The following is a 26,321-nucleotide window of genomic DNA, read 5'->3' on the forward strand; positions in this document are numbered from 1 at the left end:
TCATGTGACGCTGCTCAGCCAATCAAATCTGTGCATACCGATGCTTGCGAGTCGAGTCTGCGAGATTCACCAGAGACGTTTTGGAAACACACCCGAATGGAGGAGACGAAAGATAAAAGAGATTTCACATGACTTTTAATCAAGAATGTACAGATATTTACATGTATATTCCTCCCACGGGCAGTTCAAAACCAGAATATCTCATAGATCTCCAATATGCTAGCTGGAGCTCACGTTTCTCACTGAACAACAGAAAGTAGGAAAGTGGTAGCTCTGTAAGAGGAAATGAAAGAGAAGAGGAGGCATTACAGCTGTTCATTTGTTATGATGTGTTGAGTGTTTATTATAAAATTGGTTAAGACTACACTTCATCACTTCAAGCTACACTTTTTATTACATTTTTTCTAAAAATTAGGCACTTTAGTTTACTTAAATTTAGAATTTATTATTTGAATAGTTATTATTTATTATCCCTCCAGTTTGATGTGAAAACTGACTGAAATATTATTTGATTTGACAGTCCGTTGTTGACTAAAAATATGTGTTGATACAACTATAGGTTATAGTACTGAATGATAACGCAAGTTCGTCGTTTTGATGTTCCGGACCTTTGCTTCAGGAAATTTTTGAAATCTAATTGAATACCCCTGCTCTACACCAACGACTGCACCTCAGGAGACCCATTTGTCAAACTCCTGAAGTTCGCTGACGACACAACGGTCATTGGCCTCATCCGGGACGGTGATGAGTCAGCCTACAGACGGGAGGTTGATCAGCTGGCTCTCTGGTGCGGCCAGAACAACCTGGAGCTTAACACGCTCAAAACTGTGGAGATGATTGTGGACTTCAGGAGGAGCCCCCCCACTCTGCCCCCCATCACCACACTCAACAGCCCTGTGTCTGCTGTGGAATCCTTCAGGTTTCTGGGATTCACTGTTTCTCAGGACCTGAAGTGGGAGCCCAACACGGACACCATCATAAAGAAGGCCCAGCAGAGGATGTACTTCCTGCACCAGCTCAGGAAGCTCAACCCGCCTAAGGACCTGCTGATCCACTTCTACACAGCCATCATCCAGTCTGTCCTCTGCACGTCCATCACTGTCTGGTTTGGATCTGCCACCAAAAAGGACAAGGACAGACTACAACGGACAGTCAGGACTGCAGAAAAGATCATCAGTGCCAACCAGCCCTCCATTCAGGACTTATACATTTCCAGAGTTAGGAAACAGGCAGGAAACATCACTGCAGATCCATCTCACCCCGGAAACAATCTGTTTCAGCTCCTCCCCTCTGGTAGGCGCTACAGAGCTCTGTACGCCAAAACCAACAGACTCAGGAGCAGTTTCTTCCCACAAGCCATCACTCTGATGAACAGCTGATTTCTGTCTCACAGTGTCAGGAAAAATTCTTGTGCAATAACCCAGTAACTCTGCCTCTAATCAGCCACCTGTTTACTGGCTAACATTTATTATTTATTCACCATTGTCTATCAGTGCTGTTCATACTGTTATATTGTCGTATTGTAGATACTGTATACCAAAAGACCTACCTCAAGTCATTACTCCTGCACGAAATACTTATACTTATATTCCAGCATCCTTTGCACTATGCTTCATTGCACTGTGTACATGTACCTGTATATCACATCCACTTCCGGCATGTACGTACTCCTGCATCCTTTGCACTCTGCTCACTGCACTTTTTGTCAATATGTCTGTATGGTTTTTGTTCATAGTGTGTATATTTGTGTTGTCTACACTGAAGTCTGTGTCTGATTTTATTTTATTTTTATTATTGTGACTTTGTATTTTGGGCGGCATGGTGGTGCAGTGGTTAGCACTGTTGCCTCACAGCAAGAAGGTTATGGGTTCAAACCCCGGTTGCGCAGTGTGAGCGTGAGTGGTTGTTCTTCTATGTGTGGCCCTGCGATGGACTGGTGACCTGTCCAGGGTGTACCCCACCTTGCACCCAATGTCAGCTGGGATTGGCTCCAGCTCCCCCGCGACCCTGTATGCAGGATAAGTGGTTGACGATGGATGATTTTGTATTTTTGTATGAGCAATGTACAATCCAGAGTCAAATTCCTCATATGTGTACACATACCTGGCAATAAAGCTGATTATAATTCTGATTCTGAGTGAACATGGTGTGGCTGGAGCATTGTAAAGTGTGTAGTTCAATCCCTATCTGAATCTATTTTAATAACAGCAGCATCAGAAATAAAAATAGCAGCAGCAGAAGTCAGTAATAATTATGTTATAATGTAATAATGCTATTTAACTTTAGCTACATTTATATGAAGTAACATTAAACAGCTGCATTTCAACTACCTACTACCTAGTTGGATTGTTACAAGGATTGTAAATTACTTGCTACTTTTAATTGACACATGTAATATTTTCACTTTCTGTAAATATAATCCAATTAATCTTATTTCCATCCTGTAAAGACACCTTATTTTGAAAACCGGACGCTGTCACAAGTCCGACTCAATTTGATAAATTATGTTGTATGTGGTTCTCCTATCGCGTAACATGAAGACTTCAGTCTCTCTTCAGGTAGGACACTTGTACTGCAATATTTGTCTTTGTAAAGAGAGAAAATGACAGGATGAAGTCGCTAACCTGCCTCTTGGCTTGCACTGGTCCGTTTCAGTGCGGCTAGCTTGATCGCCTTCTCATAAAAGAGTGACAGAAACACTCAAAGCAGGTTCTTTGCCTTTGCGTCCAGACCGTTCTTTGCCTTTTGTAAGAAGTCAGTCTTTCTCAGACACTTTAAAATGCTTCGACATTGCTGACGTCAACGTAATTGTTCGATAAAAATTATTCGGTCTTTTGACTTATTAGGTCGAACGCTTGAAGTGCTTTTTTTTGCTATTCAGCCGATTAATTTCGGTGGCCAAACATTTCGGTGCATCCCTAATTGAATCCTTGACTGGATAATCGCAATCATAATCAAATCGAATTGAGACCAGTGAAGATGCACACCCCTAATGTTTGTAGGCTTTAAGTCAAATAAATATATAAATATGTACCAAACAGAGGTAGCAGCAGATGTAGGAACAGATCATATAGCTATTAAAAAATACATAGCTTGATGAAAAACAAGGTTAAATACTGTCATGTATAGCACTCACACATTGATCTTTTATGTGTTGAACCTGCAGGGAAGGACACCCAGCCTTCTCTCAGTCGGTAGGGGCTTAATCTTCTTACAGGCAGGCTGTGTAGAGTCTTTAAAGTCTTTAAACAGCCACTTTAACCATAGGTGTGTTTTGTCAGTGTATTAGAGCAATAAAAAAAGACAAAACAAAAAACTAACCATAGCAAATATATGAATAAAAAAAGTGTATATTGTTCTAGAAAATAATTGGGAACAAGGGCCATGGCGCTATGCAACCTCACTACATTGTTTCTGAGCAGGGCTGGCATCTCAGAAGAGCAGTGGTAATCATGATGATTAAATAAACACCCTCAAATTCTCATTTACTCTTATTTCCTTTCTCATCATTTTCAACCTGCCCACATGTCTTCAGTGACTTGTAATCTCAAACAATAAAGAAACAGTAGTTAAGTATTGTAACTCTAGTTCTATGAAAATGGATGTAGCACCGCCACTGTCCTTACTGTCCTCTTTCACGACAGAAAGCTTGTGTAGATGTTTCCTTTGTACTTTTATGGATTTTGAATATAACATATATACATTTTTTTCTTCTTTGTTTGGAACACACCTACAGACTGGAGTTGGATCAACCAATCAGCTTGCTTGACAGGTCTGCATGTCTCACTGAGATTTGGGAAATGTGCACCCCAGCTCCTCTGCAAGCTTTACTGACCTACGCCCAACCTACATATTTGTGGGTGGGTTCTACAAGATTTTTACGTGTATTTTCACAGAAGTATAAGTCCAGCTTAAAGGCCTTTACACACGGGAAGCAATTTACGCACCTCGTAATTCATTTTCAATGATAGGAGAGCGTGTAGGAAGGGAGGCACGGGCATTTTGACAGGCGGAGCGACAAGCGGGAGTGTTCCCGTGAAACTATCACGGTTATGCTCGTCTCATGCACATGCCCGCCCGATGCCAGAGTTGAATTGTCTTGAACTTGTTGTTTGTTTGACGCCTAGTACAAATCACTGGAGGAGAGACTGAGATCAAGATTGAGTTTTTTTATAGTTTATTGTTAAATGCTATTAGATGTATAAAAATACAGTATTTATAGTATTAAATTGTCAATCATTAAAAAAGAGACTATTTTGAATAAATTACATACAGTAAAATGGGACTGTTAAATTATATGTATTAGTAATATGGTGTTTGGTATGCACATGTGTTGTGTCTGACAAATATTGAGGTTTGCCGAAATGCAAGGACAAGAAAAATGGAGACTGTACTGTTGGCAATACAGCTGGGGAGAATATTTTACAGTAGAGACACCTGGCTTTGTATGAAATTTTCAGTACAGTGAGAGCCCTTAAAAACCTTACTGATAAGAGTCAGACCTACCACACATAATAGGTTATTGAATTGGGACTGTCACTCTCCCATGTCTCTTTCACTTTTTCATAAAACAACAAGCTCTTTGCTACACAGCCAGAGCGTAAACATCCTTGTCAACAAATCTCAGCATGTGTCTTTCAAACGCTGATCAAATGGGGTTTGAAATGTGGATCCCCTAGGAAGTGTACATTGGTTTTTGTTATCCAATTTGAGCAGTGGGTGTAATACACAGCATAAAATTGGAATTATCAATGTCACCAGGAAAAAGAGGAATCTCATAGTGTGCTATAGATACATTACAGTGTTTGAAGCAGAGGCTGAAAGTGATTTACTGTGACAAAAACAAATACAGAAGATATGCCACAAGGGAGCACTATAATAAAAGAACTGCGTAGGAGAGGGGGAGAATATGGTTTAGCTTGAGCATATCACACTAAGACGGTTGTGTGTGTGAGCATGTTTTGTGCTTGCATGAGTGAACTCAGTATGTGTGCTTGTGTGCTTGCTTACAGGGCCTGAGCCAATGAAGGTGCGGCTTGAATTCTTGTTGCTCGATCAAAGTCCCTGGAGTAATCTCTCATAAGAACAGAACACGGACAGGCAGGAGGATGCCCATTTTATTCCAAAGTGTATTAAATCCCTACACTCACAGACCAGTATACCCCAGCGTGGCAATGTAATTTAGGAGGGGATGAGGATACAACAAGCAAAAAAGAATTTTTAAAAAAGTATTCATAAAGCTGGAGTTGACACTAAAGCAAGATTGGAATGAAGAATAAAGGATGGAAACGTGCCTCAGTGATAGGCCAGTGGAGGAACTCCCCTGTGTCCGAGCAGATATGTCTCTCCTTCTCGTCATGGCAGGGCAATTTTGTCCTGGTTATAGCTCCTCCATCTTCTCCCAAGCTACTCCTTATATCAGCATTTCAATTTCCTCCCTTTGGCAAGCACTGAGTGCTAACCTACTTCAGACTTTCTCTCAGACGAGAGAGAGCGGAGATGAGGAACTGCTGGGATCTCGTTCAGTCCTGCTTCCGGTTTTCCCAAGGTGTGGGAATGCTGATTCAAAGAGAAAAATATGCCCGGAAAGTGATGCTGTGGTTAAGATCCATACCTCATGACCTAAATATATCCATATTTGGCAAAGGACTGCCTACTGAGGGAATTTCCTCTCCTGTATCTCCTAATTTGAAGGCACTCTCAGCTAAATCTAAATCTGAGTAAGATAAAACAGTTAGGTTACTTATTAGAATTGGGTTTTTCAGGAGAACGAGTTGTCCAATTTTCACAGGGTTGGCGGTTCGATCTCCACATACGGAAGTGTCCTTGGGCAAGAAAATCAACCCCAAATTGCTTCCGATGGTTGGCCATCAGCCTGTGTGGTAGCTTGCCGCCATTGGTGTGTCAGTGTATGGGTGAATGGGTAAATAAGTGACTTGTAAATGTAGCCACTTACCATTTATATTTCCCCTAGACACGTGACAGCAGGGCATCTTGCATAATGGCACCTACCTGTTACAATGATACCAATTTCTGCCCTATATATACACCTTTGCCGTCTTCTGCAATTGCACTGTGATGTCACCAGATAATACCAGTCACATAGCAAATATCCCTGACAGAGACACAGTAAGCATCCTCACAGCATGAGGAAACTTTTCCTTTCTCTGTGTCTGTGTGCACATTAATCATTTTCATTCATCTCCCTTACCACAATATGCTTGTCAAAGTCGCTATAATTCCTGCCTTCCCACCTTCCATGGTTTCATTTTTCATTGTTCTCATTTGCTTCACCCCCCTCCACACTATCCTTGAGTCATTCTCTCTCTATTTCCATTTTCTTCTGACTGTTTGCAATGCATCATATCCTCTTTCACCTCATCTCTTTCACCCGCCCAATGCCTCCTCTTCCACTTTAACACCCAGGAAAATCTCTTTTTCCCTGTTGCCCGATGGCAATGAAACATTTATCCACTTCTGAGTTGTCTCACCTCCCCGAGGTCTCCCTGAAATTGTCGTTCAAAGACTTTTGCACAAGCTCTTTGTACTGCTTTATGTGTCCCTTAAATGAAAGGCAAGTTAAGAATAGAGGCAAATTTGAAAACAAAGATACAATCTAAAGCTAATTTAAGTGTAAATGTATAATAACAGTGAGGACTGAACCCCTAACAAACCATATATCTGGGCTATATGTCTTCATTTATGTTGCCAAACATTTAAGACACAAAACCACTTGCGGAACGTCATTAAACTGATTAAACTGCAGGTGTCTGACTGCAGTTATCCATGAAATCTAACCTTTATAATATAGACAAACATTGCTACTGAGCTACTGTCGAATATACAAACATGTAAATTATAGAAAGACTGAAACCCCCCACGGTTAAATTCAAAATATATGCAAATCATAATCTAACAAAAAAACCCCTCATTCATTAAAAATCGTCATGGCTGCAAGTGCACTCTTGTTGAGCACCACTGCTGTAAGAAGACTATGCAAGGTGTCAGCCAGTACCTTGCATTGTGGACTGAACTCCCTTTAGATTCAACCCCTAGCCCTCATCACTTCATAAGTGTGATGCATGAGCCAGGAAGAAGTAAGATGGAGGCCACTTCTCCGCATTCACAAAACCATTTGGGACCACGGATGTCCTCATACCTGCTGCCACAGCCTCCAAGTGGTACCCGAAGTGATGTGAAGGTACTCTCCCCCTTTTCTGAAAGTGGGACATTGCTTTTCCCCAGAGAATGTAAGCTCCCAGAAAGTGCCTGCTTCTTTTCCTGAGCTGTAGTGTCTCTCAAAGTCTGCCCGACATTTAAAGGATTTGGGCTTCGACTATCAAAGGGTGGCATAGCTGGCACTGTGGGAGAGCCGTGGCTTCAGCCCTGAGTTTGATCTAGCCTGGGGCAGTATGGGTCAACCTTCCAGATTAGGCCTGCTTTGGGAAAACACTGCTTCAGATAAACCCACAGAAATTCAGGTATAGCAAATAAGTCCTTCAAGCGGTTTCTTGGCCTAGATAGACAGCTATGGGGCAAGGGTCTGAATTTATTACCAGCTAACAGATGCTTTCTGCTAGTATTATGCTTACTGTATGTGTAAGCATTGTAAACTTGATCTCCTTCCCTCATTTCTGTCTTTAGCTTATTTCCGCTATTTGAAAATAAATGCATTGCATGTCAAATACAAGCAATGTTTAACTGTGTTTCTTTTGTTGAGCGAGTACAGTAAGTGCCGTCCATTCCAAAAGAATACTTAATTACGAGACACTCATAAATGTAAAAAATATTCCTGTGTGACCTTGAATCATCATAAGGCACTGTATCTGAGAGGAAACTGCAAGATAAAAAAAAGAACCGTGTGAGAGAAAAGGTATTGTCGTCTATCCTTGAAAAGCCTGGTTTCAACCCCGGCTTACAGAACAACATGACAACAACTCCAAAATCCACCTTCCTCTCTAAAACATACTGGAACAGCGAGATCATAACTGTGTGGAATCCTAATGACCCCTCTGAGCTGTACTTGTCTGAATCTTAGAGTAAAAATACACAACAGTACTCGTCTAATTTAAGTCAGTCCTTTCTGTTAACTCGGAGCTCCTCACTAGGTCATCCTTCAGGAATCCAGTATTTCTCCACATCATAAAAAACAGATTAATAAAACATTAAACTGAGGGAGTGAATGTGTGTTGGATTTTCAAAGAAAACTAACAAGAATACCACCTTTGTATCATTGATCTGCTATGGGTTCAGGCATGCCAAGATAGCAAAATCAGTGCCTTATTATTGCAACTACTAAACCGATACAACAGTCAATATAAACGAAAGACTTCTTTTAATACACACACATCCCTGTTCATTATTCAGTTATTAATTAATCTTCTCACACAAAAGACGTAACGGTGCATCAGAGTCGACATTGACTGTGGCTGCACTTGGAACAAATACAACAGTCTCCATGGCAACAGAAGACCAAGTTGTTCTTCCTACCCTGCCAAACAGCGGCGAGCCAGAGAAGAAGCACATGATGAAGTTTCATTAAGGTTTAACTACGATGCCACTGACATTTAACACACAGTCCATGACCATCATCATATACTACTGCTGTAGAGGGAAATGGGGCTTGTGACTACCACTCTTTAACACAAACAGAAAAAGAAACATATACAGGAATGCAATGGTAAGGAGAGACCATTTGTATCAGTACAATGAAAACCACTGGGTAATTATAGTACTCACTAATATTTAAATATACTGTATATAACAAAAAAAAAAAATTTCTCTTTCTTGTTTCTTAGTTTTCTTAGTTTAAAAACATATATGTAATGGGAATCATACAATATTTGGCTGAATTAGGACCTTAAACAAAAGTTATTTCTCTGGAAATTAGAAAAGTTTTCAATAGAAAGATATCTCAAGGAGTAAAGGTGTCTCAAACTTTTTCTGTCAATTTTTTTTCTGGTGTGCAGAACTGCTTCCTCTTTGCCGAGAGCAATTTGGATGAAATGGAGTGGATGAATACATACATACATACAGCTGCACAAATAATAGGAAAACAAAAAACACTTACCTACATCAAGGGCAGCAGAAGAAAGACAAAGTAGAGAGAATAATATTAAGGCCTTTGGGAAAATATTAAAAACACAACAAATATGTAATAGTTTTACTTTTGGTTTAACAAAGTCTACACTATTCTTGTTAATTTTTGAGCAGTACAAAGAAGTAAAATTAATATAAAGGCTTTTTCATTGGTGCCACTTTCAGCTCAGTTTAAAAAAATATTTTTATGAGAGTCAACTGTTAATTGGATGCTGTTGATTTTTTTGTTTTAATTAATTAATTAATTACTAAATAAGTAATCTATTGATTTAAAGGCTTCCTACTGTACGACAGTGGCAGATCAGTAGTGCTTTCCCCCAAAAGCTATGGCCAGCAAGAAGCGTATACATCATGACGATTTACTCTCAACCATTAAAAAATATAGATGCCGGGGATCACATTTTACAGTGTGATGGGATCCCTGGCCCAGTCAGCCCTGCCCAGCAGCCAGCAACCAATGTGAAGAGAGGAAAGTGAGTGGATAGGGTGAAAAATGACATCCGCATACCTGTTCTCACCCATACATCATTCAGAAGGCAGTTTTTTGATGGAGTGTGAAAAGAGGGAATGGAGACATTGGGTGAAGGCAGTGTGAAGGTGTTTATGTGGGTTGGTGGATTGGTGAGGTTCTGCACTGTGCCTGTTTTGAGGAGCTGGGACCTTGAATGAGCCATTGTGCTGATATTCATTCATCCAGGATGAGACTTGATTACTATTCGTTATTGACAGTACTGGATTTTCTTAGCTACTTTTCCTAGAACTCAAAGCCAGACAGCACGACAGAGAACATTACCTTAAAAGGTCATAAAGATAAGCCTAAGTAATTATTTTGTGGGTTTGTGGGTGATAAGTACCTTGCATGTGACTTAAGAAGCAAATTCAATCAAACCAATCATGGGCAATCATAAAACAATAACAACAATTAATCAGCAGAGTTATTTTATATACCTAAGTTGTGGCAGCAATCATTAATTGTGTGCAGGCTCTGCATTTTAATAAGGATGAACAGTACTGAGGCTAATTGAATAAACATCCACATAAACAAATAATCCAAATAGTTTAGTGAAAAATCAACAGTCTCTTGGTACTACTTCTTATCATCGTTTTTATATAGCCCATTCACCTCACAATGCCCTGGGATATTTGCACATTTTTTACATTTAAATTAAATATTTTATTTGAATCTACACCACACCCCTGAGACTTCAGTCTATGATCACTCTTTAAAATATTTTCTCCCTAAATGAGTAAATGCTTCTATTTTGTTTCAATATCAAATCATTTCCCCCCAATGTGGTTGTCTTCTCCATTAAAAAAAGTCAATGAAACACAGCATGCTACCCAGAGAGGCAATACACAATTCATTATTGCAATATGAGGAAAACAATAATAATAAAATGAAAGCAAATTATTTGCCCTGTTTTACCACTTGTAAAACAGCTTTTCTCAAAACTAAAATATACAGTACATGTTAAGATGTTAAGAGTCAAAACAAAATGATTTAGCGTGTATTGATTATGTGATCAGAATAAGAGTCGGCTGCAGTTATTTCCAGCTAAACAGCACAAGCTTAGCTGAGGAATCACCTTCCATAAAAAGCCTCCTGTGGTCTGAGAGAGAACACGACAGAGCGTTAATTACCCAGGCAACACTGGAGAACAAGGTAAAAGGCGTGTTAATGAAACACTAATAAGGTTCCAATTTGAGTCCTTCGGCTTTGCCATCCACTAAAGTGATCTCAAGGACTTCAGTTCCTTCTGTAGCTAGTCTCTGTTATTACTAATTACCGTTGCTCACATGACAGAAAGTAGTTTAGAAACCATTATTTCAGGGGAATTAATCCTTTGTGTGTTGTCCTTTGATGGAGGACACCCAGGCTGGTTTACTGGATGTCAGAATTGAGGGACAGGGATGCTAAAACCTCTAAAACTCCTAAAGAGAGAATGAGTTCATTGTCAGCCAGACATTTCACCTCCTCCACTCTGTCATTTAACAGTTGGGGAACAACCTAGTTTGGGTTCTCTACATAGTGTTCATGGTAATCTTAATCATGTTCTAATTCAGCTACTTTGGACAGCTGCAGTATTTAGTTGGTTTAGTAAAGTAACCACATGTCCATTTTCCTCACAGCTAAAGAAAATACTTGAGTTAAGATAGTGTTGTTAGGTCTTCAGAGTTGTCTGGTAACTGTAAATCTAAGGATAGCATCTTCAAGAAAGGTAATGGAATTTCCACTATGGGCATCCTGCAGGATGCAACAGCCATTTCATAAGACTGTGCACTGCACTGAACCACAAACTGATAACATAAGTCAAAAGGAAACTCTTCAAGTGTTGGCAAGTGGCAAGTAGAGGAAAAGCAGACAGGGATGGGAGATATTCTCAAAGACATTTGAAGATACAGCAATTTCTCTGAGGCAATCATTTGATGCTCTCATTCCATGATGGCTGAGTGTCACTACTTTTGCGCCCCCATCACTCAAGTGCATCCAGCACTCCAAGGAATTGATTGTTGGAGGATAGGGCTGGAACAGTGCACACATACAAAAGTACACACCTTGCTTGGAATAAACTGTTTCTTTCAGCATTTAAAGCAGCCCATGAAACTTTTGCTAAAATGAATTTCTTGTTGATGCTTTTAGTATTCACTCACCAATGAAAATTCAGTCAGTCTATTCTATTATCACCACTTGATAAAGTTGCAATAAATTACCAGTGACTTGATGTCACATTCAAAATCGTGAAACACAGAAGGAAGAAAAAAGAAAAGAAGTTCAAATTGCAGGCTAATAGCCTTTAAGATTTGTTGAAGAAAGCTCGAGTGGTCAACAAGCAGTTATTGCATTTAGTAGAGTATGGGTGCCTGTTTCTATCTGTTTATGTGTTTATTTTGTTTTGTTACACTTAAGTCCTACATCTGAACTAAAAGCATCTCTCTTGTTTCTTTAGACAGATTCAAAGAATAAAATATGGTTTTTTAAGTGTATATTCTCAAGTCTGGCAAACCCTTAACAGCTGTGATAGTGTCTGCTCATATTACACAGGAGCTGAGCTCTGTGAACCTCTTGACGAGTACAACTCCTTCATATCAGGTACAGAAATGGATTAGTTCAGCAGATTATTTGCCTCCTCTGAGCAAGTCCCCTATAATACAGCAATTTTTGCAAGCAGCACTGTAGGTTTTATTTTTCCTGATCTGACATGAAACATTCAAAGCATCACTCTGTATTAAAATGATTGAAGGTCAGCAGAGGTTTAGTGTTAATGAGCATAATTATTACTATAGTCTTATCATGACACTGCTTTAAATAGATTAATTCCTCCAAAGATTCGCATGAAAAGGGTTTTAGCATTTAGATTCAAACAGCAAATTCAGAACCGGTACAAGCTCAAGCAATTGCTGAATGTCACAATCAATGCCAGCATATCACAACATTAGAATATTCTACTGACTTTCTGTCAAAAAAAACAGCCTAAACCCTTGGACTTTGATGCACTACGTACCACTCTTAAAGATACTGTATATGTACTGTAGTAAGATGTAACATTTTGCTACCTTTATATGTCTTAAAAAATATTGTCTTCTTTACTTTTTCTTTCTTTTGCAAATACCAAATCTTTTTATTGTACTCCTTTGTCTTGGAGTTATGTTATGACCTGATGATTTAGAAGGCTTTTGGTAAAAGCCCATCTATTCTTCTCTTTGTCTCTTTTTTCTTTTCCCCTCAACATCTGGCTCCGGGTACAACTCAACTCTCACTTCGACTGTGTTTGTAATGCTTGCACACCAGTGGTCGATAATAACTATGATGATAATGGGATTCTGGCCAGTATCACATTATGCACAGCTGATGGCATAAAATGTGATTATCATTTGGCATTTTTTGTATGGCAAATGATAACACTGCCAGTACAGCTGTCTGTGTTATCATCAGTAATGTAGAGTGTTAAGCATCGTTTTGGATGGCTTTATCATACTTCTGCATTTCTGAAAGTTGCAAAAAATCTGGCACATTTACTTCGTCAGAATGATGGTGGTATTTTGGGAAAATTATTTAATTCATGACTGTTTGTATTAGATAGAAAATAACGCCCACCAAATGCCTCCATATAGCCAAGTGCAGTTTGAAATACTTGGTATTATTTGCTTATGCATTTGACTACAGCTCACCCAAATATCATACAGCAAATTAAAGAGTATTCCCTTTAAATATTCAGCACTAATTGATGGAAGTTTTTAGTAGTCAAGAAGCATATTTGACACCAGTCAATAACTTACTACTTTAATGCTAAATTTTGAGGCCTTTGTTTGTATTTTTAAAGTGAAGTTTAAAGTGTAAAAGTAAGACTATATTTTGTTTAGTATATCTACTATTGCAGATACAGTTGTTTGACATATATTAGATTGAAATGCAGTTTCTTAGGCAACATGTGATGCTTTTTTTCCTTTCTAATTTCAAACCACTATGCTAATACACCTAACTAAACATTGGCTGACAGGGGTGTGGTGGGTTGTAACACTTCTTTAAAAAAGTGCTATACATACAACTAAGGACTTTCTTGATTTGATTGAGTGCTCTTTGCAGTCTTGGCCCACACAGGGTTACCAGCATTAATCTCTCAGCACTGTGACCAGTACTTCCCATTCACATGTTGTTCACATGTTGCCGTGTGTATCGGCACTCGATCTGTTCCATACTCTGTCAGTCTGAGAGAGAGAGAAAATCATTGAGGGAGAGAGAAACATTGTTCTTTTATATCTCTACCTGTTTTTGAAGCATATCATATAGTGTAGCATCTATTTTTGCTTCTTTTGTCTTATTGTTACAACTTACCCCAGCATGTGGTACAGCTTATCCCGGTATCGAGGTAGGTTGTACAATGGAACACAATGCATTTGACCTCAACTCACAAGGTCTGTGATATTCTTGTAGAGGATTGAACTAGTGTCATTTGAGTGAAAAGATGTGGGTACTTTGTATAAAAGTTTGAGAACTCTAGCTAAAAATTTCAGCGAGTTATAGTTGCTGACACAAAAGGTGTTACATCCATATCTGGCCTTATATATTAATAAACAAAAACAAAAAAAATTGAATTAGAAACATCCTGCAGTTGTTGCTGGCCAATCAAGAGTTGTAGTGACGTGACAAGTGATTGTGCTATTTCTCTAATCTCAATCCAGCGACAACCTCTAGGTCTGCAAGTGAAACCATGTAGATGGAACGTACACCTGCATTCTCTCTAACGGCCAGCACAGGGCGAGTCTGCTTGTTGCAAAAAGAAGTCCGGTTCCATTAAAAATAATGGCAAAATGAAGCTACTTCTCAGCTGATTTATTACTTCAGTAAACACTTTCCTAATGAGTTTATGGTCTCAGTTGCCAGTTTCCAGTCTTCTTCAACACAGCATGATGTTCATTTAGTAAATTATGATCCCATTTAGGGGAAAATAGACCAGAAAGCCGTGTATGCTTTAGGGAGGGGCTACCTTGTGATTGACATGTCACTACTATGGCGACCTGTCAATCAGGATAGAGGCGACTCCTATCCGCTGTTCTGTGTAAATTTTTTTTTAATTAAATGGCTGTCAGCAAGAGAGAGAGTCTATTAATATGTTTTGTTTCAAAAGTAAATTGTTTTATTAACATTTTTATTTTTTCTTATAATTTTAACTGTGTTTACATCCAGGATGTATTTAATAAACAATTAAATATGTTAACAGTATAAGATCATTTATAAGTCTTTGGTTTTGTTGTAACACTGATTAATAACTTTTGGAGGGAGGGACAGTAAGAAGTGTCTTGGGGCCAGTAAGTTTCAAACCCACTGGCCCGGTGAGGCCCTGATGTCATATCACAAAAGTGTCAAAGAGCTCTTTTGTTAAGATTATTAGTTGGGATGAACTGAGAAGTACTTTCGATGCCGGTTTCAATTCCCATTTAATGCAACATGAAATGAAAAAAGTTAACTTTGAGAAAACGCTTAAATTGGTTCTGAAATTATGCTTGTGGTCTGTTTCAATACTTCTACAGTGATTTTAGAGAAACATAGTTTTTTTTCACAACAGGACCCTGACCAGAATGGTGATTGAAGACAAAGTCAAATAAAGCACCTCTCTTTCCTAAACAGCTTACACAAGGCCTTTTAGTTCAGTGACAAGCCATCTTTATTGTGCTTGCTTTCTCTTCTTAAATCATTGCTGAACCACTGGACATTTAAGTCAAGCCTTTTTTTTATTTTGAGGGATGGCAATGGACAGGAAAAGCATTTTGGATTATTGAAGTGATGCTGCCTAAATTGTTTGTCAAGGCTGTGCGTGTTTTGCTGGTTTGGTCTCTTAAAGTATTTCTCTTGTTCTCCCAGCATGATATCTACAACTCTTGGTGGCATGATTTTGAACTTGCTGGATTTAAATATCTATGAAATCTTCTTCAGGCTGGCGTGGAGGAATGGTTTACTGTGTGTTGAGGATGTCTCCATTTGAACAGTAATAATACAGTAAGAATTTGAACAATTTGACCAAAAGAGGTCACGCGGCAATATGTATTATCTGCTTAACCATCTGTAATTAAACTAAACTGACAGTGTAATCAGTTTTGATTTGCAAAGTTGCAGAAACTATAAACTACCATTGAAAAAGGGTATATTGTTATCTGTCAGCTTGTGCTCTGAAATTCCACACCATATTTGTGCTATAGGCTACATCTTATGTTCAGTCATATCTTGCAAACTCATTTTAACTCCAAGAGCTCTTTAGAAATTGCATGAGAACTGCTACTGCATCCTAAATGTAGCATCTGTGGTTTTTTCTTGTCTTTCCTAGGGAGTAGGGAAGGAAGAGATGGGCATCCGCCTAGTTTGCATTCTGCACAGGCTGGACAATTCAGGGCCTGTCAGGCAACAGCTCTCTTCATCTGAGGTGCCTTTGAGAGCTTGGGAGAAAGAGATGCATGTGAGGAGTTCTGAAGGAGAGTGAACTTCACACTCGCCTAATCTCTACTCTGGATCTGTCTGTTGTTCAGCGGAAGCACCAGCTAGCGGACCTGGCACTAATTCAATCACTGAATCTTGATTGGCAGGGGAGTGCGCTGTAGCCCCGGGGAAGCGAAAAAAGTCCCTTTTGTCCTTAAAGAAAGATAGAGGGGAGAAAGGCTGTCTCCAATTTGACTGAACCAGACCAGTGAATGCCATCTGTTGCCAGAATTCAAAAGATCAAATAAGGCTAAAGGAAGAGCAAGACTGCAATACAGTACTTGCAGTAAAGTATTAAGAATGGAAATTAATATACATAAGTCTTATGTCCTCCAAATATAACTGCAGTCTTTATACCTCTTTTCTTTATCTTTAGTGTGTCCTCCATCTTCAGTAAATGATACACAGTGAAATGCTTTTTCTTTCTCAATTTCTAAATAACTTTGATGGCCAAACAACACAGTGCTTAAGCAGTTGTAAGGTTTATTTAGCAAGTTTTCCCAATTTCAACATTAAAAACCAAGCAGACTAATTTGCTTTGCCAAATATGTTTTAAGGGACTCTTAATTGCTGCCTGCATTTTGTTTGTGTGCAACTTTTTTAGACAAGGAAGTGCTATGTTATTATACCACACAGAAATTGTAAGAAGGTGGTAGGCAAACAAAACACAAGACTTTGATTCCAGAGACTTATGACTTTGGAAATATGTTCAGTAAAAACATTTTCTCAGAGTATAAAAATAAAAATAACAATTTGGACAGTATTGTACGTCTTTCAAAGTGTATTTGCTGATCCAAATGAATGGCATATAAATGTGAAGCAGACAGGTTTGGAAAAAACAAAACAAAATGTGAACCAAATGGTTGGTATACAGCATTATAACATGACCCCAAAAGATCCCACGCATGTCATGTCAAACTGTGACACTTCATTTGAACACTAGCCAACTTTCAAGAGAGAACTGGAAGAGAACAGGTTTCTGTTTGGGAAGATAATTAACTTTCAAGTTTGCTTTTAAGCCACTTGTTAATGTAGACATGCTATTAGCATTTTATGTGAATGTACAGTAACACTTTCTATGAAGGTCATCGCTATAATGACTTATGCATATATTTATAACACAATATAATGCTTCCATAAGACATTATAACAGTTATAATCACTTACAAACATGCATTAGGCGCTATAGTGAAGTTCATAATGTATTATGACCTTTTGATTTAATGTTTTATAACTAATAGTAATAACAGTTTATATCAATGTGCGACTTTAGTCACCATTTAAAATTAGTGATATAAAATGGATTAATAGCTTATAGTAATGTTTAATGTTATATAACATGTCTTTGTTTGCTTTAAGTAAAGTGTTAAAATATCTATCCCTGTATAATATATTACAGGTGGACATAATACCATATGAACTACTTATAAGACCTTATAACACGTAATTGTTTGCTTTAAGTACACATTTTGCGCAGGAAAACAACTTTTATTTGTGTTTCTTCAGTTTATGAACAATCTGTATGAATTTTGAACATTTTGCAATTTAGCACAAAAACACAACTTAATTACATCCAGAAAACTCGTTGTCAGGGTGGTGAGAGATCGCTCAAGAGAAGACCTGTTGTTGACCAACATCATGTAAGAAGAGGCTCAGATGTTGTCACAGATGAATGGCGAGCCTATGGACAGGGCCTAACAGATGCAGTGGAGAATTAAAGATAACCACTTCACAAAACGTAGTTCTTCTTCTTTAAAGTCATCCCTAACACAGTCTCCAGTATAATAAAAAAATATAATAACATGGATATAATGGATGGATATAATTCATTACCTATGTCCATTGTTGCACCCATACTGTATACTCTCACTCATTCAATCATATGAATATGATTGTTACAACAGGTTACTCTGACATATAATATTTATATATAATTATTATTCTATTTTATTATTCTAAAACATAATAAACACAAAAAATAATAATTGTTACAAAATTGACAAACTGCTACTCAAGGCTACCCAGGTGGGATCAATACAACATTAGGGCGTAAAATAAAACCAGATCAAGTAAATACTTAGAGTGACTAAATTGAGCCAAATGGTTTTTATCTCTTGCGCAGCTATTAAATTTGAATGACGCTTCTCCAGAGAGTGACAATATTATGAGAGGAATAATTCCATCTGTATGAATAATTAAAAATAAAGTTACCAAACTTTTTTTTCTCTCTCTCTCATATCTTTAATCTCACAAAATCTGAATTATACATCATAGATGATGTCACACTGCTCATATGCATACTGTGCTGTCTTTATCAAGTCTGAAATACATCATTAGGCTGATGAAGAATTAGATATGACCATTTTTTTGTGACTTCATTGCCTTTTTATAATAGTGAGTTGTATGTCAAATGTTCAAGCTAACATCCGTTTGTATATAATTCAGTATGTGTAAGTGCCATGGTATTATATTATTATGATGTGTTTGTAATTCCTTTACCTGTTGGGAATTGGCATTGTGTGTTTAATCAAGCCCAATGTCATCGACTAGGTGCACCTGTAAAGTAAGCCATAGGGTGACTAACCATGCATGTTTCATTCTGAACTGAGGAAAGTCCGACATGGACTGAAACGTTTGCACTTTTGAACAGGTTTTCAGTACTGTACAGCCCTGTAATGTATTTAACAGAAATAATTATATCAAGACTTCAGTCTGAATTTATTTTTGTTCTCTATCCTTCACTTGCTGCACTTTACTATAGACTATAAACTATAAAGTATAGATAAAGAAACTGGTCAAAATGAAATTTAAATGAAGATATTGTTCTACCTTGAGTATAATAAATACTAGTGGTGGGCCGTTATCGGCGTTAACGTGCTGCGTTAAGCCAGACTCTCATCGGGCGATAAAAAAAATATCGCCGTTAATCTATTCTCAAAGTTGGGTTGGGAGCTGGGTCTATAGGGGAGAGCCGGGACGACTGAAACGCGGGACGAATGACACAGCGATTTTCTCGGAGACCATACAAGTCTGATATGCCAAACTACCTCAACACATACAGTCCACAGTACAGGGAAAAATCAGGTGGATACGTCACACTTTCACAGAGTTATATGAAAGAAGCTGTTTTCAATCACAGAAAGTAAATTCACTCAAGCAATCTTTTGCGCCATGGTCGTGATCACATAAAAGATTAGTTAGTACTTTAACACATCCTGAAGTTTTAAATGTTTAGAAGCTAGGGAAGTTTAAACGTCAAGAGTCACTGTCGAGACGATTGAAACAGGTGTTACATTCGTCCCGAAACGCAGCCATTCTACCTTATTTAGATACGCCGGGAGGGGGGCAGAGTCCACTAGGCAGCAGGCTGGATCACCAGGATGCTCACAGCCAAATAACAGGATCTTCACAGCAGACCAGGAAAACAGGCTGCAGTTGTAGGCCTACTACGCAAGCTATGATGACTTTCACCTTGATATGTTAGCGCAGATGTATACCTAGCCGAATTGCACTGTAGGGGGCGAGAAAGAGTCTTCGAACTTGTGTGTACGCCTACTGTGAAATTACCACACCAAACGTGACATGCTAACATGGATGCAGCTATGAAGCCGCCGGGTTTGCTTCAAGGACAATTTATTTTTAAGAAGCTTCCCAATGGTTTTCTCAAGCAGTTTGTGATGCATTTTGGAAACAGGAGATGAGCCCCTGGTCTAATGCGCCACCTGGTTTGATAAACCCGTTCTCAAAGACTTACTTTTAGTCATTATTTGGGTAGCACACATATTCTGAATGCCTTCGGCAGAATTCAAATGAGCCATTTTAATCTACATTAATCCAGATTAATTCCAAGATTACAGTGAGATTAATCTAGATAAAAAAAATGTATCTATGCCCACCACTAATAAATACATATTAATCTACCAATATTTACACTGAACTATGAGTCACATTCTTACTGTGCCTTTAAACTCACTGTTTATCACCTTATTCTGTACCCAATACGGTTCGCCTTTCTTATATTAAAACATGTCTGACACCCAATTATCAACATTCAAGAACATTAAGCATTAAGGTGAAATGTAGGCGCTATGGTCAAAATGTAATGCAGAAGGTTGATGTGTCTGAGGATAGGTATCACAATGCATTTCTGCACAGCATACTCCATGTCTCATCACAACTACAAACATGACTTATGGTTGACTGCTATTACTTAAAGAGTACATTTTACACAAGTTACAGCAGCATGATCTCAAACCATAGCTCAACAAACAAATTCAACGCTCAGCATGACTTTTCTCTGAAAATCACGCATATAGGCCCTAGCCAAACTGTTTACAAATAACCCGTGATGCTTATTTTAAACTACTTGTCACACCTGATCCTGTTGCTGAGTGCCGTGTGAAGCTTTTTGGGGTATCGCTGTCTTATCTGACACAATAGATCCATATCCAGGAGAAATGTGTTATATATGGCACAACTGAACACAGAGCATGTCTGATGAATTTTGACGTCATCATGAGATGTATCCTATTTTACAGAAGTCGAGGTAGATATGAAACTTTTTATTTCACTAGTTTCATTATGAGATGATGGAAATTTAATGAAGATCTACTTTTCTGGGATCTTATTGTTCCCAAGACAATGCTGGCTACAGCAGCATTGTTGTCAAGAGTCACTTGATGGTGGCACACTATGTGTGCTCTTGATACAGTAGACTGCAAGACCCTTAACATGCTGGGTCACCAACTGGGGGATAATGTTTATAGTGAAGGAAACAAATAATGTTGCATACAACATATGCTGTTCAATCAAGTAAATGACAATAAATAAATACATGCTCTCTACTACGAGTAGTTGTGTCATTGTATTTTTTACTGTGTGCTTATTGTCTGATGTACACTGCTGTGGAAAGGAATTTCCCCTGGGGACAATAAAGTCTAAAGCCTACGGCGAGCTGGAGTGAGCTTGTGTAGTGGCAAGCAGCTAGATAAAAAAAAAAGAAAAAAGAGTTAAACAGATAGGGTCAAATTTGAAGTGAATCAATGTGATTGTCAATCATTGTCCTGTGCTTTTGAGGACGAGTGAATGGTCAGTCCAAACAGTTCAGAAGTTGCCCTTTCAGTTTCAGTGAGAGTCACCTCTATCAGTGCACACAAGGAAGCAGCATCCTTGTCCATAATGGGCTCCAGGATTGGTGATAAAACAAGCATCAATACCCTGGGACTCCTTAATGACCAAAGCCTTTGATCTGAAGAGAAGAAGACTGTTCATGTCAATTGAAGCTAGCCATCTCAGGTTTTGTCATTAACACTAGTTGCAATTAAATCATTTTTATGGCTGCTCTGATAGTGTCAAAGCCAACGTGATTTATCTACTGGATCCTACTAGTATTTTCATACCAAAGTCATTTTTCATTATGTTGCAATTAATCTGGTTTCTGAAAGTATTTAACTTATGGCTGTGATTTACTGAGGGGCACTGACTTGGTGCTACACGTATTTTTGTGAGACAGCAGCTTGTGGAACATAAATTAAAATTCTGGACATAACCATTTAGTTCAATGAAAGCTGTTTTTCATTGAACTAAATGGTTATTTCTTTCAGTCCTGTAAGTTAAACTGCCGTAACAAACTAATGCTGAACACTAATCTCTAAGCACTACAGTATGTCCAATCCTAATCCACCAGTCATCCACCAGCTATTACAGCCCACAACCCCCCTACTTCTTGTTCACAAGTTACAACAGGGATAACAGGGACTCCGGCACCTACATTTAACAGTGATGGTGCTTCAGGTTACAGCTAAAAAAGCCTATCATTTGAGACCTTCTGTGTCGAGGGAGGTTGGCACTACTTGCCTGACTCACTTGCACCAACATGAGAGTACAATCTGATCAGAATTCTCCAATGAGACTCCTGTGCAGAACACAGCATGCTGTCTTCCACTTAAATGGGTTGAGAGTTACAGACACCAGGTGCACACTGAACAGATAGCTGCAGGAACCAGAGTCCACTGTCCACTATAGTATGTTAGGTCTCGTTTCCTTGTGAAAAAAATCAGTCATGTCTTTTTTTATCATGTGCTACATTCAGAGATTAAAGGTTGTTTGCAAATATTTACTGCTGTCAGATTTTAGTTTAAATCTATACAGGAACAGTCTGTTATTTCTGTCTAGCAAATACTGAGAAATAGGAATCCATGACTCTCAAATATGTACTCAACTACTGGATTTATGCAGAATGCATTGCCAGTGTTGCATAATGCATTGCGCTTGCCTAGTTTAAGAAATGCAAATCAAGTTGATGGAATCCATTCAAGTTGATGGAATCCTTCCACAGGCATGGCTATGAAATATTCCTCAAATGTTATTGATGCAGCAAAAGTCAACGAAAGCGAGAGATAGATACAGGTAGGGGGGAAGAGAGGCAAAGAGAAAGGAGGAGGAGGGACATGAAAGAGTAAAATGAGTATAAAGTTTGCCTTGTAGAATATGACACCAGCTGTTACTGGCTTTCTCCCCCACTGTTATTAAACAAGGGATGAAAGATTTTGTATACCGCCACGTGTACACTTTTAAATGAGCTCAAAGAAGCCATTTTGGAGGGTAATATCCCATTCAAGCAGGGTACCATTCTGATGTCTTTTAGAAGCATGCATTTATTGTAACAAATGTAACAGTCATATAAAATAAAATGTAATCCTCTCTGAGCACTGGTTTGGCTTTTAAAGCCCAAAAATGTGGGTGCAGTTTTGAACGCTTGTTGGAAAACTGTTATCCCTGTATGCTGGACTGAAAGCAATTTGTGAGAGCTACAGAGCTATTATGCCTCAGTTAAACATAGGGTGTCATGTTTTCTTGTGCAACAAAATACAACATTTGAACCTCCTATTCCAAATGGAATTAAATAAAAGCAAAAGAATCTGCTGTTTTAAGATGCATTTTGGGTCAATGAAAACAAGCTTATAAGCTTTACTTTTTGCTTAAATGGATATATTACCACTACCTGTTTAATGCTTGTTGTGACAAAGTACAAAGTACCATTGCTTTCAATAGTTCCACAGATGTTCTAAACTATCAGGCATCTTTATCGATCAGGCCATCCATCATAGGGTACTTGGTATTGTCTGTTTTCTGCAGGGAGGGCAGAGGCTCACTTGTTATTTCAGTCAATAACTTTATAAAGAGGTAGTGAGCTTCAAATTGTACTTGTATCAATATTTGTGGAAAAAACATTATACAGTACATTGTTTAGGAATCAATAGCTTTAAACTTTTATCCCAAGCTGGATTACTCACATTACTGAGACTGTGCTGACCTGTGTTGTTGCCAGTAACTGAGCTCATATGTGGATCATAATATAAAAAATAAATTACATCATAAGAAAGCTATGGCTGGAGGGCTAAAGTTTATTGAAGAAATATATAAGAGGTAGAAAACGAATAGCATTTTCCTCAGCAACCCCCGAATAGAGTGCCTGATGTGATGAGTTGACAGTTGCTTGACAATTTAGCGAGAATCCCCAGATGTTTCACTTTTCAATTTCCCACTAACTGGACAATTGGAGAAGGATGACAGGGTGAGACAGACATCACTTTGAATTAAGATTGGGTGACAGTTCCTTCCTTTGAACCTCAGCCCCAGCTCCTCCTAGACTCTTAACCTCCTGGAGAAAGAGGTTCAAACAACTGAATCGATAGCAATTTAGGGCAACACTCTTGTCACTTCCTTCTTCTTCTTCTTCATCTCCCACCACCCGGACTGCATCTGGGGAGACAAACTGCTGTGCTACATTTCTCTGATAGGACAACAAAGAAGGACCAAGAAAAATAGCTCTTTGGGGGGAACTGATGGGACTCTCATCAGACAGGTCTGCTGATAAACCTGTACATGTTCAAAATTGTATAATGGTACAGGTGAATTATTTTACTTTCCATATTCAAACCATTAAAGATTTCTATGATTTATCCAGCTATTACAGTAGAGACCACGTGTAATGCACAAAATAGAAGGTTTCATTTTGATAATGTACCAGCCAGCACAGAGAGGTGAAACTGCAGCCAATGGTCAAGAGATTTCCATTTTGAAATCGAAATACAATGGCAAATATCAACTTCCAAAGCTGACACACTCTAGACAAACTAGACTTTTTCAAATCAAGCAAGAAAATTGTAGTTATTACTGTGCCCCTGGAAGTTATTAAGTTTTTGTGGAAGCTAATTTTTTTTGTGTCCATTTTTATTAAGAAACTCTGAAAAGCTCTCTCCGCCTTATTTTCCAGCACCTCCTTCGTGCGTCCAGTGTTGTCAGAGCTTAAAAAAGAAACATCTTTCATTCATACATTTCAAATGTTACTGTGTCAAACCACCATGTCGAACCAATCCAACTTTCATCCTGCTGTTGGCTGGTGGATGATGATATGTAAATGTCATCATTGAACTTGCCATTCCGTCTCACAGAGCTGAAATTGCACAGCCCACCTCTTAATACATCACCACCATTATCTTCAGAGTGTCCTGTGAGAATTAGCTGAGAATGAGGTTTCATCATTCACCTGTCATCTGTCCACCATCACCACAATCTACAATCCAGAGGGGTCAATCTACAATCCAGATCCTGTATTAACTCCTCTGCCACTGTTGTGGGCCTTTGTAAAGACTTTGTAAATTAAGCTAGAATCACAAAGTATTTATTCTGATTTGAAGAGCTGAATACAAGCCTTTCAAGTCTTTCACTACTGATTAACAATCAGCTGGTTTTGTGAATACTGTGCTTGCTACAATGGTAAAAACCAAACAGCCTGCATAGTGTGCATATCAGGTGATTGTATGCCATCTAAACAGCAGCAGAGGTATCTAAAAAAATAGCTAGATTTCCTGTGACACGGGTTCCTCTTGTGATGGCTCACCATCTAACAATTCTTGGCAGATGGGCCTAATATTACATATTATTACCTTTAGCACATACATTTTCATCAAAAAAAGTGTTTAATAAATGCTCTTTCTTTGCTCCAGTGATCAGACAGGGAGAGCAGCGCTCTGACAGTACATGGCAGGCGCTCTATGGATAGTAACAATGGCAACGACTTCTGTGCGCTAGCCTATTTAACTTAAGTTAAAATTATTATTCTACACAACTTTACCTGATAGGCCTTCATCTAGTTTTGGGGGATGCTCTGCCATGTGAATTCCCTCCTGTTGATATCCTATTTAGTAAACAGTAATAGATTCTGGAAAACAGCGAGGATCAGTCTCTCTTCCAATGATTGTTGGTGTGCGCCACGTTTAAAAGTTTGGCACTTCGGGCAGGCGTTAATCGCGATTAAAAGTTTTAATCGTTACCCAGCACTAGTAAATATGTTCCATGTTATTTGGTATTTCAAAGCAATAATCATGAAATTTATTTATTTATAGAATTGCAGAATGGTAAAATGTTATTTGCTCTCTGGTCACTGAACTGGAAGCTCTGAAGGCTGCAGATATTGTGGCTCCAGTGTCCTGTGGACGGGCCAATTGAGAGCCAAGTGAAAGGGTAAGTGCTATTGTTAGTGTGGAGAGACTCCGACGAAGTCCCTGCTTTAAATACATAGTTTAAGAAAAAAACATGTCTGGCCTGTATTTCCTGGAAAGTCAAAACACAGTAAAAGTAAGAATTTTGGGGGGGTTTCTTCAGTCTTCTAAAAATAATGTAATCTAATGGTATGTATGTAATGAAAATAACCCCATACTTGTATTCATTTATAAAGGGCTGTACAGATTTACAGTCAGATTTGTAATTTGGATAACGCAGGATTTTATTCTATAATCTTATCTCTTATATATTTTCCAAATGAAATTCTGTCACTGGGTGTTGTTCACATTTCCATTCACAGTAAATAACGCACCACAATTACATGTTTTGTGTGTCTCGTCCCCTTTGGTATTGTCATTAGACGGTAAAGGTTGGTAATCATGAGCATGCAGCTTCAAAACATTTACACAGTGCTATGAAATAATTAAAGTAACAATGTCATAAAATATATACTAGCTCATGCATTTTGCAGCATTTCAAGAAAATGTTTTTTCTTGTAATTAAATTAATCAAGACAATTATAACAGCTTTCAGAAATTGCTCTAATCTCTGTGATAATACAACATAACAAAAACCCGTTTTCAGCATAATATATTTAAAATAGAGTTAAAAAAAAACCCATCAACATAGTTTAACATGGGGTCTCTGCAAACTAAGGTTTTAACTACAAACATGTGGATCCATT

At 38.4% G+C, this 26,321-nt stretch overlaps 1 protein-coding gene across 8 annotated transcripts in view; it reads right to left on the reverse strand.

Annotated features, from left to right (window-relative positions):
- Positions 1-26,321, reverse strand: part of lingo2 (leucine rich repeat and Ig domain containing 2) — a 241,994-nt gene that overhangs the window by 51,186 nt on the left and 164,487 nt on the right. The window lies entirely within an intron of this gene.

This window comes from Micropterus dolomieu, linkage group LG19, assembly GCF_021292245.1.
Source record: "Micropterus dolomieu isolate WLL.071019.BEF.003 ecotype Adirondacks linkage group LG19, ASM2129224v1, whole genome shotgun sequence".
NCBI classification, from domain to species: Eukaryota; Metazoa; Chordata; class Actinopteri; order Centrarchiformes; family Centrarchidae; genus Micropterus; species Micropterus dolomieu.